This window comes from Corythoichthys intestinalis, chromosome 7 (assembly GCF_030265065.1).
Source record: "Corythoichthys intestinalis isolate RoL2023-P3 chromosome 7, ASM3026506v1, whole genome shotgun sequence".
Taxonomy (NCBI): Eukaryota; Metazoa; Chordata; class Actinopteri; order Syngnathiformes; family Syngnathidae; genus Corythoichthys; species Corythoichthys intestinalis.
This window is the reverse complement of record NC_080401.1, coordinates 33377144-33393213: the sequence shown is the minus strand read 5'-3', so window position 1 is coordinate 33393213 and position 16070 is coordinate 33377144. Positions and strand designations below refer to the sequence as shown.

The 16070-nt window shown below is 40.4% G+C and overlaps 1 protein-coding gene across 6 annotated transcripts in view; it reads left to right on the top strand.

Annotated features, from left to right (window-relative positions):
• dab1a (DAB adaptor protein 1a) overlaps nt 1–16070 on the top strand; it is a 552095-nt gene that overhangs the window by 284782 nt on the left and 251243 nt on the right. For 4 of the 6 annotated variants that reach the window (XM_057840958.1, XM_057840955.1, XM_057840961.1 and 1 more), the window contains one exon: nt 5434–5493. The gene's annotated coding sequence lies outside the window, so the exon portion shown is untranslated. Of the gene's footprint in view, nt 1–5433; nt 5494–10012; nt 10094–16070 lie in introns of all 6 variants that reach the window. The other 2 variants (XM_057840956.1, XM_057840960.1) reach the window with 1 other exon arrangement.

Sequence of the window (16070 nt, the reverse complement as noted above, 5' to 3'; positions counted from 1 at the left end):
CCCTAAGCCAATGGTTAGGGTTAGGTTACCCTAAAAAAGTTGTAGTTTCTGTTTCAGAGCATTAAACGTATTGATTTGCATTGAAAATTGTACCGAACCGTGACTTAACTGTATTGTTGCATCCCTTATGCATACATACATACATACATATACATTTTCATATACATACAGTGGGGCAAATAAGTATTTAGCCAACCACCAATTGTGCAAGTTCTCCTACTTGAAAAGATTAGAGAGGCCTGTAATTGTCAACATGGGTAAAGCTCAACCATGAGAGACAGAATGTGGAAAAAAAAACAGAAAATCACATTGTTTGATTTTTAATTTATTTCCAAATTGGAGTGGAAAATAAGTCTTTGGTCACCTACAAACAAGCAAGATTTCTGGCTGTCAAAGAGGTCTAACATTTTCTAACGAGGTCTAACAAGGCGCCACTCGTTATCTGTATTTATGGCACCTGTTTAAACTCATTATTGGTATAAAAGACACCTGTCCACAAACTCAGTCAGTCACACTCCAAACTCCACTATGGCCAAGACCAAAGAGCTGTCAAAGGACACCAGAGACAAAATTGTAGACCTGCACCAGGCTGGGAAGACTGAATCTGCAATAGGTTAAACACTTGGTGTAAAGAAATCAATTGTGGGAGCAATTATTAGAAAATGGAAGACATACAAGACCACTGATAATCTCCCTCGATCTGGGGCTCCATGCAAGATCTCACCCCATGGCGTCAAAATGATAACGGTGAGCAAAAATCCCACAACCACAAGGGGGGACCTAGTGAATGACCTACAGAGAGCTGGGACCACAGTAACAAAGGCTACTATCAGGAACACAATGCGCCGCCAGGGACTCAAATCCTGCACTGCCAAACGTGTCCCCCTGCTTAGGCCAGTACACGTCCAGCCCCGTCTGCGGTTCGCTAGAGAGCATTTGGATGATCCAGAAGAGGACTGGGAGAATGTGTTATGATCAGATGAAACCAAAATAGTTTACTTTTTGGTAGAAACACAGGTTCTCGTGTTTGGAGGAGAAAGAGTACTGAATTGCATCCGAAGAACACCATACCACTGTAAAGCATGGGGGTGGAAATATCATGCTTTGGGGTTGTTTTTCTGCAAAGGGACCAGGACGACTGATCTGTGTAAAGGAGAGAATGAATGGGGCCATGTATTGAGAGATTTTGAGTGAAAATCTTCCATCAGCAAGGTTATTGAAGATGAGACGTGGCTAGGTCTTTCAGCATGACAATGATCCCAAACACACAGCCAGTGCAACAAATCAGTGTTTTTGAAAGAAGCATTTCGAGGTCCTGGAGTGGCCTAGCCAGTATCCAGATCTCAACCCCATAGAAAATCTGTGGAGGGAGTTGAAAGTCTGTGTTGCCCAACGACAGCCCCAAAACATAACTGCTATAGAGGAGATCTGCATGGAGGAATGGGCCAAAATACCAGCAACAGTGTGTGTAAAGCTTGTGAAGAGTTACAGAAAACGTTTGGCCTCTGTTATTGCCAACAAAGGGAACATAACAAAGTATTGAGGTAAACTTTTGGTATAGACCAAATACATATTTTCCACCATGATTTGCAAAAAAATTCTTTAAAAATCAAACAATGTGATTTTCTGTGTTTTTCCCACATTCTGCACATCACATGAATGACACGACCAAATACTGCTAAATGTGTTCTAAAGACGCATGCAATAAGAAAATATCACACATTGTAAATTTATGACGGAAACTATGGCGAATTTTTATCTCGTTCTCGCGTCGTCAGACGACAACTGGCATCCACCTCATTATGATTTGGTCTCCCAAGACACGTTTTCAGCGCGTCAACGTGACGTCATCGTCTGAAAAAATTGTTCGTTGACGAAATATTCTTATTCTCATTATCGTTGACGAAAACACTGCTATGAACTGTAAACCAGGTTTGAAATCCGAACACTAACTCTAGTTTGAAGCCACACTCCTGTCTTGAAATCCTACTTTAAAACCCTGATTTTTGCATGATACTCTTCTTCAGGGGCGGACTGGTAATCTGTGGGTTCTGGAGGATCACAGAACGGCCGGTGCCCTGGACGGCCGGCGGCCGCCATTCATTATACATCACTGTTTTTATCCCCTCTAGCCTCTCATTATCTACAGACTCAGTTCGCATCCAATCCGACAGGTGGCAGCAATGCGCTTGGCTGTTCATCGCCAGTCTGATAGAAGAACGAAGAAAACACAAAGTACCCTTCATTGGTTCTTTGTGGAAGCAAACTAGCGACGAGCATTAATGCACAATATGGATGGTGGTGGCAAAAAAAAGGGTGGCGCGGAGAAGGTTAGGGAGAAAAAAAATTAAAGAAACAGGAGAGCAAAGCATTAAAATGTCTTAAGTTGAGAAATATTTTCGCAAGCAGCAGTCTGGCTGCAACGGCCACGTCGGGTAACAGCAGCCTAGCCCCCGGCAATGGTGAGAGGGGTAGCGGGAGCCGCTCTGACGTGCAGCCGGTGCAGGGAGAGAGAAAAGAAGAGGAAGGGTGTAATGATAAGCTGGTGGAAGTTCCCCAGACAAGCGCAGGGCAAGTAAAACGGGATGAAGAGGGTCACTTGCTCGGTATACTGGCAATTGTTATCCACCAGGCAGCTACATTTTAAATGACAATCAAAGGGTTAGTGCCAGCTAGTCCTTTTGCAATCGTGTCAAGTTACAGTATGCTAGTCCTCCTATCACTCTCCTAAAGAAAAATATTTTAGCTGTAAAACAATGTATGCACACGCAGCAGCAATATTAATTCATAAGAAATATAACAAAATATTAATAAAATGAATGGTTTTACTTTTAAAGTTTAGTAAGATAAATTGATATATTTTTTAAATCATGTATATATCGTTTTGTTTTCTGGTTAATACTTTCCAATGAAGGTTATGTATCCAGGATTTGTCTTGAAATGTTTATTGGTATTTTCATTGAAATTTATTATTTGTATGGCAAGATTAATTATGGCAGGGGTCTCCAAACCGGTCCTCAAGGGCCGCTGTGGGGCCTGGTTTTTGTTTCAACCGATCGAGTACCGATAGTTTAACCAATGAAGTTTCTGCTAAAACAAGCAGCACCTGACTGCACTTGTAAAACACCAGATTGGTGCATAGGTGTTGTCTTGTTTTGTTGGAATGAAATCCTGCGGCCCTATGTGGAATAGTTTAGAGACCACTGAATTAAGGCATTAACAATGAAATCATTTTATAGACATAGATATATAGAGATATATTATAATAAACTAGATACATAAAACTTGCTTTGAAAAATAAATTCTTTCATTTGTTTTTTCAGGTTGATCATAGAGCTAGTACAGAAAATGAACCCAACTCCAGTTCAGCCTTGCAGTACTTTGAGTGCCCCAAGTCAGACAGTCACAGTCTAGACACATTTTCTTCATTTTCTCTCAAAGTGCACGAAATTGATACATTTTACAGTAAAATGTAAAAAAAAAAAAAAAAAAAAAAAAAGTCTTCCCGGGGGTGGGGTGGGTGTGTGTGGGGGGAATGCCCCCCATACCCCCGGACCCCTAGGGGGTCTGTGTTTCCCTTCGTATAGCGATTCTTGTGGGCTGGGCTGAGTCAAAGTCCAGGGCTGCTTTTTAGTCCCAGTCCGCCCCTGCTCTTCTTTGAAACTCCAGTCCTAATCTGAACCTCTAACCCTAGTTTGAAAACCTCAAAAACAACCCTAATCAAGGCTTTATTTAAAACAACAATCAAGGCTTTAAATTCTACTTTGAAACCACAACTCTGTTGCGAAACCCCCATGAAACATATATCTAGTCTTGAAAGCGTACATCTTTTCTACTAAATGGAGCATGTATGTACTGTACCTGCATGTATTACTTGAGTACAGTATACTGTAATGTGTGGTGCTACTGTGAACATGCATGTATGCACTCCAGTAGATTGTGTATGCGCTAAAGTGCACATATGATTTACTGTAAGTGCACATTTAAAATATATAGTGCATACCCTGTCCTATAATATGTACAAATACTACACACTGCACAAATGCAGGCATATGTCATTGGATGATGCTAATTTCCCAGCGTGCATCATAACTGCGGATGAGAAGCAAGGTTAGACTCCATATCAGCCATGATTAATTCACCTCGTATTCTTCTTTGCTGGGAATTAATGTGCACTTAATATTCAATAGTCCTATATGCTGCTTTGCACGCATATGATTGCAACATGATTATGAAAGTGTGGCGCGTGGCATGTGCGTTTGTAGGGGGTGAAAAAGAGGACGAAGAAGACAGCACGATTTTGTAAATGACTTTGTTAATTCCGTTTCGCCTCAGCAGTAATGCTTAAGTAATTGAAAGTAGAAACAAAAATGGAAGTGAAAGAGGCAATTTAGAGGGGATGACTAGAGAAGTGGAGTCACTGCATTCCCCCAATGCAAATACACTAGAAAATTACAACTCATTTATTTTGCCACTTCTCATTGTCTTTACGTTAACTTCCCCACTGGGGGAAAACCACTAGATTACATGATTACAATCTTCAGACTGTTTTTATTCTGCATAATTAGGCCTGCCTTGTTTAGAGCACAGGTGTCAAACTTGCAGCTTGAGGGCCAGATCTAATCCGCCGCATCATTTTGTGTGACCTGTGAATGAAAATCGTATGCATTGACTTCATGTTCCTCATTTAAGCAAAATTCAAGCGTACAGTAATTTCTGTAGTCCTCAATGAAAGATCAAGGAATACAGAAACAAAAAGATATTCACTGCTCCCCTCCCTTACTAAATTAATATTTTATTTTGTTCGGGTCAAAAATCAATGGAATTTTTTACATACCCAAGCTTGAAAATAGGTCAGCCTCTCCCGATTCTAATGGATTGGATGTCTATCGCCATCAATTTCAGCTAATGAGTTCAATGTTATTGTACTCACAGGCTTATATTCTTTATTCTCTGAGAAAAATATAATATTACCTTCAGCTGTAGCTGTTTTATTCATTGACAAAACTGAAAACGCAGAGATTCATTCCCGTTTCGTGACCAATTAGACATCCCGCCGTTCTTGTCTCTTGTCATCTCGCCACGGCGCTTGTAAAAATGGGAACCGCGGCGCTGTCCAAATGGAGACGAGCCCTGCGGTCGCCTCGGTTTTTGTTCCTGAAGCGCACTCACATTAGCCTCGTCTATTCCCAATGTGTGTACGTGTATTTTTTGTGGGCTTTGTGCTACATTAGCCTCACAGTCACAGGTAATGATCTCATCTTCCCGCTGGCGTCGAGAGGAACAAAAGCAGTCGCACACACATACACTCACACACACACACACTCGGATTGGTATTGTAATGTTGCTCTAATGGTCTACCTGACAAGTGCTTTTTCTTAATGTCGTGCCCCCTCCCTCACTCGACCCTCTCTCCTTCTCCTTGTCCTGCAGGTGCACATTTGCCCGCCTTTGAGGAGCTCTGACATGGATGCCAGGTGTGCTGACGCTCAGGTGGGTCGCTCAGTAGGAGATGCTAACAAGTCGTGTCGGATGTGCTTGTTGCCATTCATGTGCAGTCTGGTGAATGTCTCCTTTGGAGGGACTCTTACAGTCTCTCAGTCAAGTCCCTGATAACTCTAAATATAGCAACAAACCTGATAAGACTGAGTAGTTCTGACTTGGTCACAACGTCCCTGCTTGGTTCCCGGTTGTTATGGTAACGAAAGGTGTATTTTAAGTAATTTAAACCAGACTTTGATAAACAGATATGAAATGCATTGGCATTCAAAATTGACAGTAGCCTACCATTAAAGTTGAACTTTCATCAGTTTTTCACACTAATTATTTTATTGTGCGCCAAGGTAGAATTCGAAGTTGATAGTTATATATACTGTATATATAAGTTGCTTTTTTTTTTTTTTTTTTTTAAATTATACGATGGGGGAAAAAAGTGGAAAAAATGTCTTCTATGAATCCCTTTCCAATGCTAAATCTGAATAAATACATAGAACACACCAAGGATGTTTTTTTTTTTTTTTGCGGTTTTTCACTTATCGCTTTGGGTTCTGGTCCCCATTAACTGCGAAAAACAAGGGATCACTGTAATTTTATCGTTCTGGCTGGAGACAGAATCACCAGATTCAGTTTGTAAAAGCGAAAGCTCATCAGGTCATAGGTCACATTGTCATCTCGGGCGTCTATCAAATTTAGACTGCACCAAACAGCGATTGGGGGAAAAAAATATTGTCTGAAAATACAAAATCGGTTGCATTTGTTTGGTAACTGCTTTTGGTGATGGGCCAACAATGCCTAATCTTGTTGTATTGGAAGCAGTGTTGTTTTAGTCAACGATGACGATAACGAAAATGTTTCTTTGACAAACAATTTTTTTAATGATGATGACAATCTAAAAACGTGTCTTGGGAGACTAAAACATAGCGAGACGAATTCCAGTTTTCCTCTGACGAGAACGAGATGAAAATTTGTCTTCATAAATTCACAATTTATGACATTTTCTTATCGTATGTGTAGTTAGCTCGCATCGTAGCAGTGTTTGGTTGTGTCACTCATGTGACGTGCATGCACATGCTTTCGTTGACCAAAACTAGACGACGACGAACACATTTTAAAATGACTAAAATATGACTAATAAGTATTTTCATCCATAAGACTGACGAAAATTAAAAGGGCTGCCAGAAACAACACTGACTGGAAGATGGAACCAAAGCATTGTCATCAACTCTTCATTTAAAACAGGGCATTTGACAAAATAACTCTGCATATTTAGTGATAAAAATTTACTCCCATGCCAAAATTGGGACAACTGCATTTCTCCCGAGAGAGTTTGTGTTGGCGCGATTTCTGTTATCCATTTTTTTCAGTACAAAACTGCTAGCCGATTGGCATGATGGTGAAACAATGTTGAAATGTGCAGGAAAACAGCAAGACTTATTTAACGTGCGTCATATCCGGTTAATGACAGAGATCTCAATGGGCAACAGCAGGAGATTTAAATTGGGATTAAAACTACGGGGGGAGCTTCTTTGGTTTGTTTTACGATCAAAAGGACTGCGGATAGTGGCTCATTAATAGACACTCTAACATGAAAGTGGCACTGAAAAGAGGGAAAAACCCACAAAAGTCACTGAAGTGATTCGTAATGATCCTGGAATGAATGTATTAGCTGCATCCGGCACTGGGTGCCTTTACTGGCTACAGTAAAATATCAAGACTACATGGCCTTCTGGAGCAATGTGTCATTTCTAGTTTTGGAAATTGTTGTCTTTTGTTTTGGGGTTGCTTTGCTTCATCCAGCACTGGACATCCTGAACCCATCCCAGGTACATTGAAATATGAAGACTATCAAAATGCAAAAATGTGCGGTTTAGCACCATAAAGATTGATGTCGGTAATGTCTGGGGTTGCTTTGCTACATCCAGCTGAAGTTTCTTAAAGGGAAAGACAGCACTTTACACAAAGACAGTTGCACAAAGAATTTAAGTCTGCAAATTAATTTGAACCCTGATAATGGAGAAAATATTGTTTAAAGACAAGACTCATGTGATAATGAGTATTAATGACATCATGAGGAAGTGGGGGCAATCTGGAACACTCGGATTTGACTGGCCAAAATACTACTGGCATCGATAAAAATGAATGGCCCCAAGTCAGGTGGAAATACTGGCTTTTACAGTGAAGGAAATAAGTATTTAGTCAACCACTAATTGTGCAAGTTCTCCCACTTGAAAATATAAGAGAGGCCTGTAATTGTCAACATGGGTAAACCTCAACCATGAGAGACAGAATGCGGAAAAAAAAAAACAGAAAAGCAAATTGTTTTTTTTTCTTCTATTTTTCTTTTTTTTTAAACAATTTATTTGCAAATCATGGTGGAAAATAAGTATTTGGTCAATACCAAAAGTTCATCTCAATACTTTGTTATGTACCCTTTGTTGGCAATAACGGAGGCCAAACGTTTTCTGTAACTCTGCACAAGCTTTTCACACACTTTTGCTGGTATTTTGGCCGATTCCGGCATGCAGATCTCCTCTACAGCAGTAATGTTTTGGGGCTGTCGTTGGGCAACACGGACTTTCAACTCCCTCCACAGATTTTCTATGGGGTTGAGATCCGGAGACTGCCTAGGCCACTCCAGGACCTTGAAATGCTTCTTAAGAAGCCACTCCTTTGTTGCCCTGGCTGTGTGTTTGGGATCATTGTCATGCTGAAAGACCCAGCCATGTCTCATCTTCAATGCCCTTGCTGATGGAAGGAGATTTTCACTCAAAATCTCTTGATACATGGCCCCATTCATTCTTTCCTTTATACAGATCAGTCGTCCTGGTCCCTTTGCAGAAAAACAGCCCCAAAGCATGATGTTCCTACCCCCATGCTTCACAGTGGGTATGGTGTTCTTGAGATGCAATCCGGTATTCTTTCTCCTCCAAACACGAGAACCTGTGTTGCTACCAAAAAGTTCTATTTTGGTTTCATCTGACCATAACACATTTTCCCAGTCCTCTTCTGGATCATCCAAATGCTCTCTAGCAAACCGCAGATGGGCCTGGGCGTGTACTGGCTTCAGCAGGGGGACACGTCTGGCAGTGCAGGATTTGAGTCCCTGGCGGCGCATTGTGTTACTGATAGTAGCCATTGTTACTGTGGTCCCAGCTCTCTGTAGGTCATTTACTAGGCTCCCCCCGTGTGGTTCTGGGATTTTTGCTCACCATTCTTGTTATCATTTTGACGCCACGGGGTGAGATCTTGCATGGAGCCCCAGATCGAGGGAGATTATCAGTGGTCTTGTATGTCTTCCATTTTCTAATAATTGCTTCCACAGTTGATTTCTTTACACCATGCGTTTTACCTATTGCAGATTCAGTCTTCCCAGCCTGGTGCAGGTCTACAATTTTGTCTCTGGTGTCCTTTGACAGCTCTTTGGTCTTGGCCATAATGGAGTTTGGAGTGTGACTGACTGAGTTTGTGGACAGGTGTCTTTTATACCGATAATGAGTCAAAACAGGCGCCATTAATACAGGTAACGAGTAGGGCCTCGTTAGACCTCTTTGACAGCCAGAAATCTTGCTTGTTTGTAGGTGAACAAATACTTCTTTTCCACTCTAATTTGGAAGTAAGTTCTTTAAAAATCAATCAATGTGATTTTCTGTTTTTTTTCCACATTTTGTCTCTCATGGTTGAGGTTTACCCATGTTGACAATTACAGGCCTCGCTAATCTTTTAAGTAGAAGTTGCACAATGGGTGGTTGACTAAATACTTATTTGCCCCACTGTATATGCATTTTCTGCACTGACACATCATTTTTCGATTAATCAAACAAGATAAGAATTTCCCCTGAATGTACATTACAAAGATTGAGTGTCCATCTCAAAGCTATCGAGGAATTCATGAACGAAAATGTGTGGTACGCCACCAACATTTCATTCAATTCAGTGTTCAAATGTTTCCTGATTCACCAGAGGGTCTTTTAAGGCTTTGGACTCCGTACAGACATGGATAGTGCGTTGAAGCCGAGCCTGAGCATGTAACCGAGACGCTGAAAAATGAATGAGGACAACATTTATAGGAAAGAGCCAACCTTGAATTATTCATTCACGATATTGAGAATATACCCTGCCACCATGTCGGCAGGATTTTTCTCCCCGCCATCGCCATCAGTGCACACGCCCAGTTAAACAGAGGTCAAGCGAGGTTTCTATCCCGGTACTTCGCTTCATTGGAGCCTAAGAGATATATGTGTATATGTATTTTTAAATGGGTTAAATGGACTAGATTTTTCACCATAAAAAATGTCTTAATTCACTGCCAACGACATTGATAGACATCCAATCGAATGATCGCCGCCATCCCTCCCAGTTAAAATGGCTAGGACCTCTATCACTTTCAATGGCAGCCAATGGGTTAAAAGTGTAAGCAAAGGTTTTATGTGTGAAGCTACTGTTGCATTGTGAAAGCTTGTAGGTGAAACAGGTCATGGCTAATCTCATCGCACTGTCGTAAATTCACCTCCAGACATATTGACGGAGCCGGGAAAGGACGTCATTATTTCAAGCAGTTGACTGTTTCCTGATGAAAGCAAGATACATATGAATGGTATGTACTGAATGCTTGCAGGGTTACACGTTTTAATGAGGCGGGGAATCTTTTGTGCTGTGATTTAACATACAAAGCGAAGCAAAGCGCTGTAACACCCGCACTTGTTTCCATTATCCTATGCGGTCTCGTCTCGTCTTGATGCATGTTATCTTTTCAGGTAAGTGACACTTGAGGACTTGTGCTTACCTCATTTAGTTTACTTCCACTGCTGGTGCTGCTTTACCGTTCCAGGTTAATTTTGACCTAGGCCAAAAATATCCTTAAGATAATTGTCTATATCAAATTATGAACGACATATCTTTCAAAAAATGTATTAATACCCTCTCTGACATTAATGAATGGATGATTAATTCTTAATCAACTTTTCAGGTAAAAGAGAAAGTGTAATTTTGCAGGTCTAGATCTTGTCTGTGTCAAGGCACCCTGTAACCTGTGTATGACTTGTTCCCTATGTTTATTATGTATGATCGTTAACATGCCGTTTCAATTTTAAACTGTTTTGAGATTCCGTCATGAGTCTTAAAACCAACACAGACAGTTCTCTGGACTGTTTCAAACTCCCTCTTGAATACTTTAAAATATGACATGCACAGTTAAATAATTTCCTGTTTAACACCGTTGCTGCCATTTTCTGTGATTTAACAGGATCTGGTTACCGTAATTTCCCGAATATGTGTGTAATGCGCACCCCAAATTTACTTGTAAAATCTAGGGGAAATTATTGTACCCGTTTATAACGCGCACCCTAATTCTAGCACCAATAAATAGAAGAATACAAGAAAACAGAGCTCGTGTACAGATACAGAAATGTCATTTTACTGACTGGTAAAACACAGCACAAGCATAGCACATTGGTAGTTCAAAACATTACCATAAACTGACAATATTTACGGTAATAATATGATTTGACAACTTCTCCAACTTACCAGAATCTAGGGGAAAACAAAACAGATGTGACTTTTCTTTTAAAGGCTGCTTGTTTTATCATGATGAATAACTGTTTCGTCCATGGATTGATACGGTAAAATGAAAGTGAGAACCTAAGTCGGAAATCCATGAGAGCTCATCACTGTCGACACGACAGTAACAATAGGAACTATTGTTATTTGGGTTTGAGTTTCCCGAGGGACAGATATAGTTGACGGACACAGGAAATCTGTGTGCTTATGTTTGTTATGGTCCGAGTTGCAGAGCTGCAATAAACGTTGACTCAAACGAGTTCAAGAAACTAAATTCTGTGCTTTATGAAGAGTGGAAAAAAGCAGAATTTAACACAGACGAAATCATTAGGCCAATTGGAGTGAAGTATTACCGAAACAAAATGGTGACATCAGGTACCGTAATGGTCGGCAAGGGGTCGCCGCATACGTTTCTTCAACACTACGTTGCCGTGTCAATTAAAAATAAAAAGGTGTATATATATATATATATATATATATATTAGGGCTGTCAAAATTATCGCGTTAACGGGCGTTAATTAATTTTTTAAATTAATCACGTTAAAATATTTGACGCAATTAACGCAGATGCCCCGCTCAGGGAGTTTTAAATGACAGTACACATTGAAACGCTCACTTGTTGTGTCTTATGGAGTTTTGCCGCCCTCTGCTGGCGCTTGGGTGCGACTGATTTTACAGGCATCCATGAGCATTGTGTAAGTAATTATTGACATCAACAATGGCGGGCTACTAGTTTATTTTTTGATTGAAATTTTTACAAATTTTATTAAAACGAAAACATTAAGAGGGGTTTTAATATAAACTTTCTCTAACTTGTACTAACATTTTTCTATTAAGAACTACAAGTCTTTCTATCCATGGATCGCTTTAACAGAATGTTAATAATGTTTATGCCATCTTGTTGATTTATTGTTATAATAAATAGTCCTTATGTACCTTATGTTGAATGTATGTATCCATCTTGTGTCTTATCTTTCCATTCCAACAATAATTTACAGAAAAATATGGCATATTTTATAGATGGTTTGAATTGCAATTAATTGCGATTAATTACGATTAATTAATTTTTAAGCTGTAATTAACTCGATTAAAAATTTTAATCGTTTGACAGCCCTAATATATATATATATTTCTGTCTCCATCCATGTACCAGTTTATAATGCGCACCATGATTTTACAAGTTGATTTTGGGGAAAAAAGTGTGTGTTATATTCGGTAAATTACGGTAATCTGAATGTTTTTATCTCATTCGCTGACGTGGATATAGTGTGCATTTTGGGTCACATTAGTGAAAGTCCAAATTAATGAGGACATTATTGTAATTCCCCTGAGTAGAATTGTTACACTTACGAATAGTCATAATTAAGCACATACTGGTATTACATTTTTGATGCCGGGAAGAGCAAATAACACAGTTACATGTCGATTTACTAAAGCCCCTCCCAGACTTATATCCTGGTAAATTCCCTTGTAAGGTGATGCGGGATTTAGCCTTGTCATGGCTTTCACACATGGGGAAATGTCCCGGGAATAAACCGGGTTGTACGTGTGAAAGTGTTTTGATTGGCGTGGCGTCTCGGCGCTCTCCGTGCGGGGAGGGCGGCTGGCGCGATTTTATAACCCAGACATGACGTCATTATTGGTCGGCATCGACTGTCACATTCTGTTGATCAGATCCTGTTTCGTTCCTTAAAAGGTTGTGTGGGCGTTCCCGACGTTGTACCTGCAGCCAATTCTAGCTCATCAAGACTGCCCAGGTGATCCAAGAGAAGGGTGCCGAGATATTAACATGCTGGGCGCCATTCGACACCTTGCACTCTCGAATTTCGTGCATTTGCTAGCTTGTTCATCTGGTGCCCTTGTTTCGAAATCTTTTACGTTGTGCTGGTATTTGAGTGTATTTATTTTGTTGTCTTATCAGCTCTCTGCCTACTGCTTAGGTTAGTATGATTGATCCCCGTCCACCTACTGTCACGGACCCATTGTGTTATCCCTCTTTTCCGTGATCACGTGTATTTTTTTTTTTTTGTATTTAATAAAGCCTACAACGCACCCCTCCGTTGTTATCTGCTTTAAGGTACAACATTGTTTCCACAGTTGCGGACCCTAACATCGGCACCAAAATAAACCACACATTTCCAAAGATGGACGAAGGACTTTCTTCCTCGACTCTATGATCCAGTAGCAATTTAATTTCGTTATGTTTTCAGTTTAATTATGCCATTTCCAGTTTGCCACGTCGATAATTGTGAAGTTTGTTTACCGCTTTTCATCTTACTGCGCAGAAAGAGGAATTGATGATCAGCCCGCCATGATATTTACGTAATCGGCCTTTGTGCTTTGACCCGGGAATCAACACATACTTTTACACACGCCTCGTCCCGGGAAAGTCCCAGACATAAAACTAAGAAGCGACCCGTTAAGTGTCCGTGTAATCTCAGTGTCAGTCGACCTGGGAAATTGCTTTCACACACAAAAGCTACCTGTTTAAATCCTGAGATTTTAATGGTGTTATGGTATGTGTGAAAGTGGCTTAATTCTCACAGGTAGGTAACATGACTTAATACTGTGTTCCTCACAACACATTATTAGTGCTGTATGCACACTGACCCTAATCATACCGTAATCTGTCCTGTCTTCTCTCTTCTTGTCCTATCAAAAAGTTGTAATGAGTTTGCTGAAATACTCCTAGCTAAGTCGCATATGAATATTCAATCATGTTCTGTATCACTATTCTATTATTTTCTTCCTCATCCCCATAAACCCCGTTTCCCGTCCAGTTGCATTTTAAGGGTTAGTTGGCTGCATTTATTTATTTTCATGTCAAAAAAAGGTTCTTCTGTTTAAACCTTCCTTTTGCACTTCTTTCTGCAGTTGTTTCTTGTCACAGGTCTCTAATAATCTGGTGGTAGTAGAGGCCAGATATCAAATTAAGATTGTCTTCCTTCCTATTCTATCAGTTACTGATGGATCGTGCCCGTCAATAGCAGTGATTGAGATAAGCTTTTGGGACGATTGGTTTTTATCGTCTTGAGAATTCTGTCGATTTGGATTAGAGACAGCAAGAGGTTTAGGCTGTATTATCAGGGGAATACATATTGATTTTGAAGATATATGCTATGCTTCACTCATTGGAGAGTTACATCTGACAAGACATGATATTGGAAAAACAAAATTGAAGCAAGTTAAGGTTTTCAAAGTATATCTCACATCCGAAGAGTAGAGGTTAACAAAACTTCAGTTGTCCCAAAGAAACCGTCCTTCTCTACTTGGGATCCAATTCTGTCTCGAGGGACGGCATTCTGTATATCATTAGCATGTTGCCAAGATATCAGAGGAGAACGCAGGTGTCTTATCTTTGCATAGCAAGACACGCCGCTATTCGCATCATTTCCCTTCCCCGAGGGCACATGTAGGGGTTTTCTCTCTGCGAAAGGGACACATTTCAAACTAACTTCCAGACAGAGATAGAGAGGGACAAATGTTTGCTATTTGCGGTGAGATATCGTAGTAGAGCAACAGGCAGGTTCTTCATACGTCCACTTGTGGATCATTTTGGCTTCCTGGTTCAAATAAATTTGGACGTCAATAGTCATCAATAGCACTGAAATGTGATTATTCACTGCTAGCCCTCCCAGTTGTAGACATACAAGGATATCCTCCTTTGGACTTTAAGTGTCGAACGATAGCGAGTGAGAGTTATCTGTGCTTCAAGTCAACGAAAATGAGCAATACAGCAGGAAGGGCAATAAGAGATGGAGGTGTGGGAGGATTCCGCACCGATAGGGAAGGTAAACTCCAGATTCTGTCAGTCCCAGATGTAAAGTACAATGAAAGCGTGAGATTGTGTCGGCGAGGGAGGCTGATGATGGAACAGAATAGAATGTTAGTAGTCCAGCAACTCACGAGATAACAAGTGAAGTGGATTAGAATTGCTGAACCTTCACTGCTATTGACAGCAATAGATGTCAAATCCATTTGAAATGGGGTGGCTGGCATTGAATGGTCATGTTTTAGTGCCATTGATGACACTGAAATAAATCCATCTACAGTGGTATGAAAAAGTATCTGAACCTTTTGGAATTTCTCACTTTTCTGCATAAAATCGCCATCAAATTTGATCTGATCTTTTTCAAAATCACACATATGTAAAAACAGTGTCTGCTTTAACTAAAACCACCCAAACATTTCTAGGTTTTTATATTTTAATGAGGGGCGCATGCAAACAGTGACAGAAGAGGGAAAAATAATTAAGTGAACCCACTGCCTAAGGAGACTTAAGGAGCAATTGAAACCAGTTTTTACAAAACATTTTAAGTCAGGTGTGTGTCCAATCACTGACCCACTACACCTGCCCACTATAGAACACACACCTGGTAAGAATTGTCTTGATGAGAAGCATTGTCTGATGTGGCTCGGTCAAAAGAGCTGTCTGAAAACCTGCGATCAAGCTTTGTTGATTTGTATTAAGCTGGGAAATGATACAAAACGATCTCTAAAAGTCTGGATGTTCATCAATCGACAGTCAAATAAGTTGTCTACAAATGGAGAGAGTTTGGCACTGTTGCTTGTCTCCCAAGGAGTGGCCGTCCACCAAAGATGACACCAAGAATTCAGCGCACAATACTCAGAGCGGTAGAAAAATAACCCTAGAGTGTCTGCTAAAGACTCACAGAAATCACTGGCACAGTCCATTATCTCTGTGCAACCATCAGCTATATGTAAAACTATGGCCAAGAATTGTGTTCATGGGAAGACTCCACGGAGGAAGCCACTGCTGTCTAAAAAACATTGTTGTTCGTTTAATGTTCGCAAAAAGGCACTTGGACACTCTACAGAAGTTTTGGCAAAATATTTTGTGGACTGATGAAACCAAAGTTTAATTGTTTGGGAGTAATACACAACCTCATGTGTGGAGGAAAAATGGAACAGCTCACCAACATCAACACCTCTTCCCCACCATGAAGCATGGTTGAGGGAACATCATGATTTGGGGCTGTTTTGCTACGTCAGGG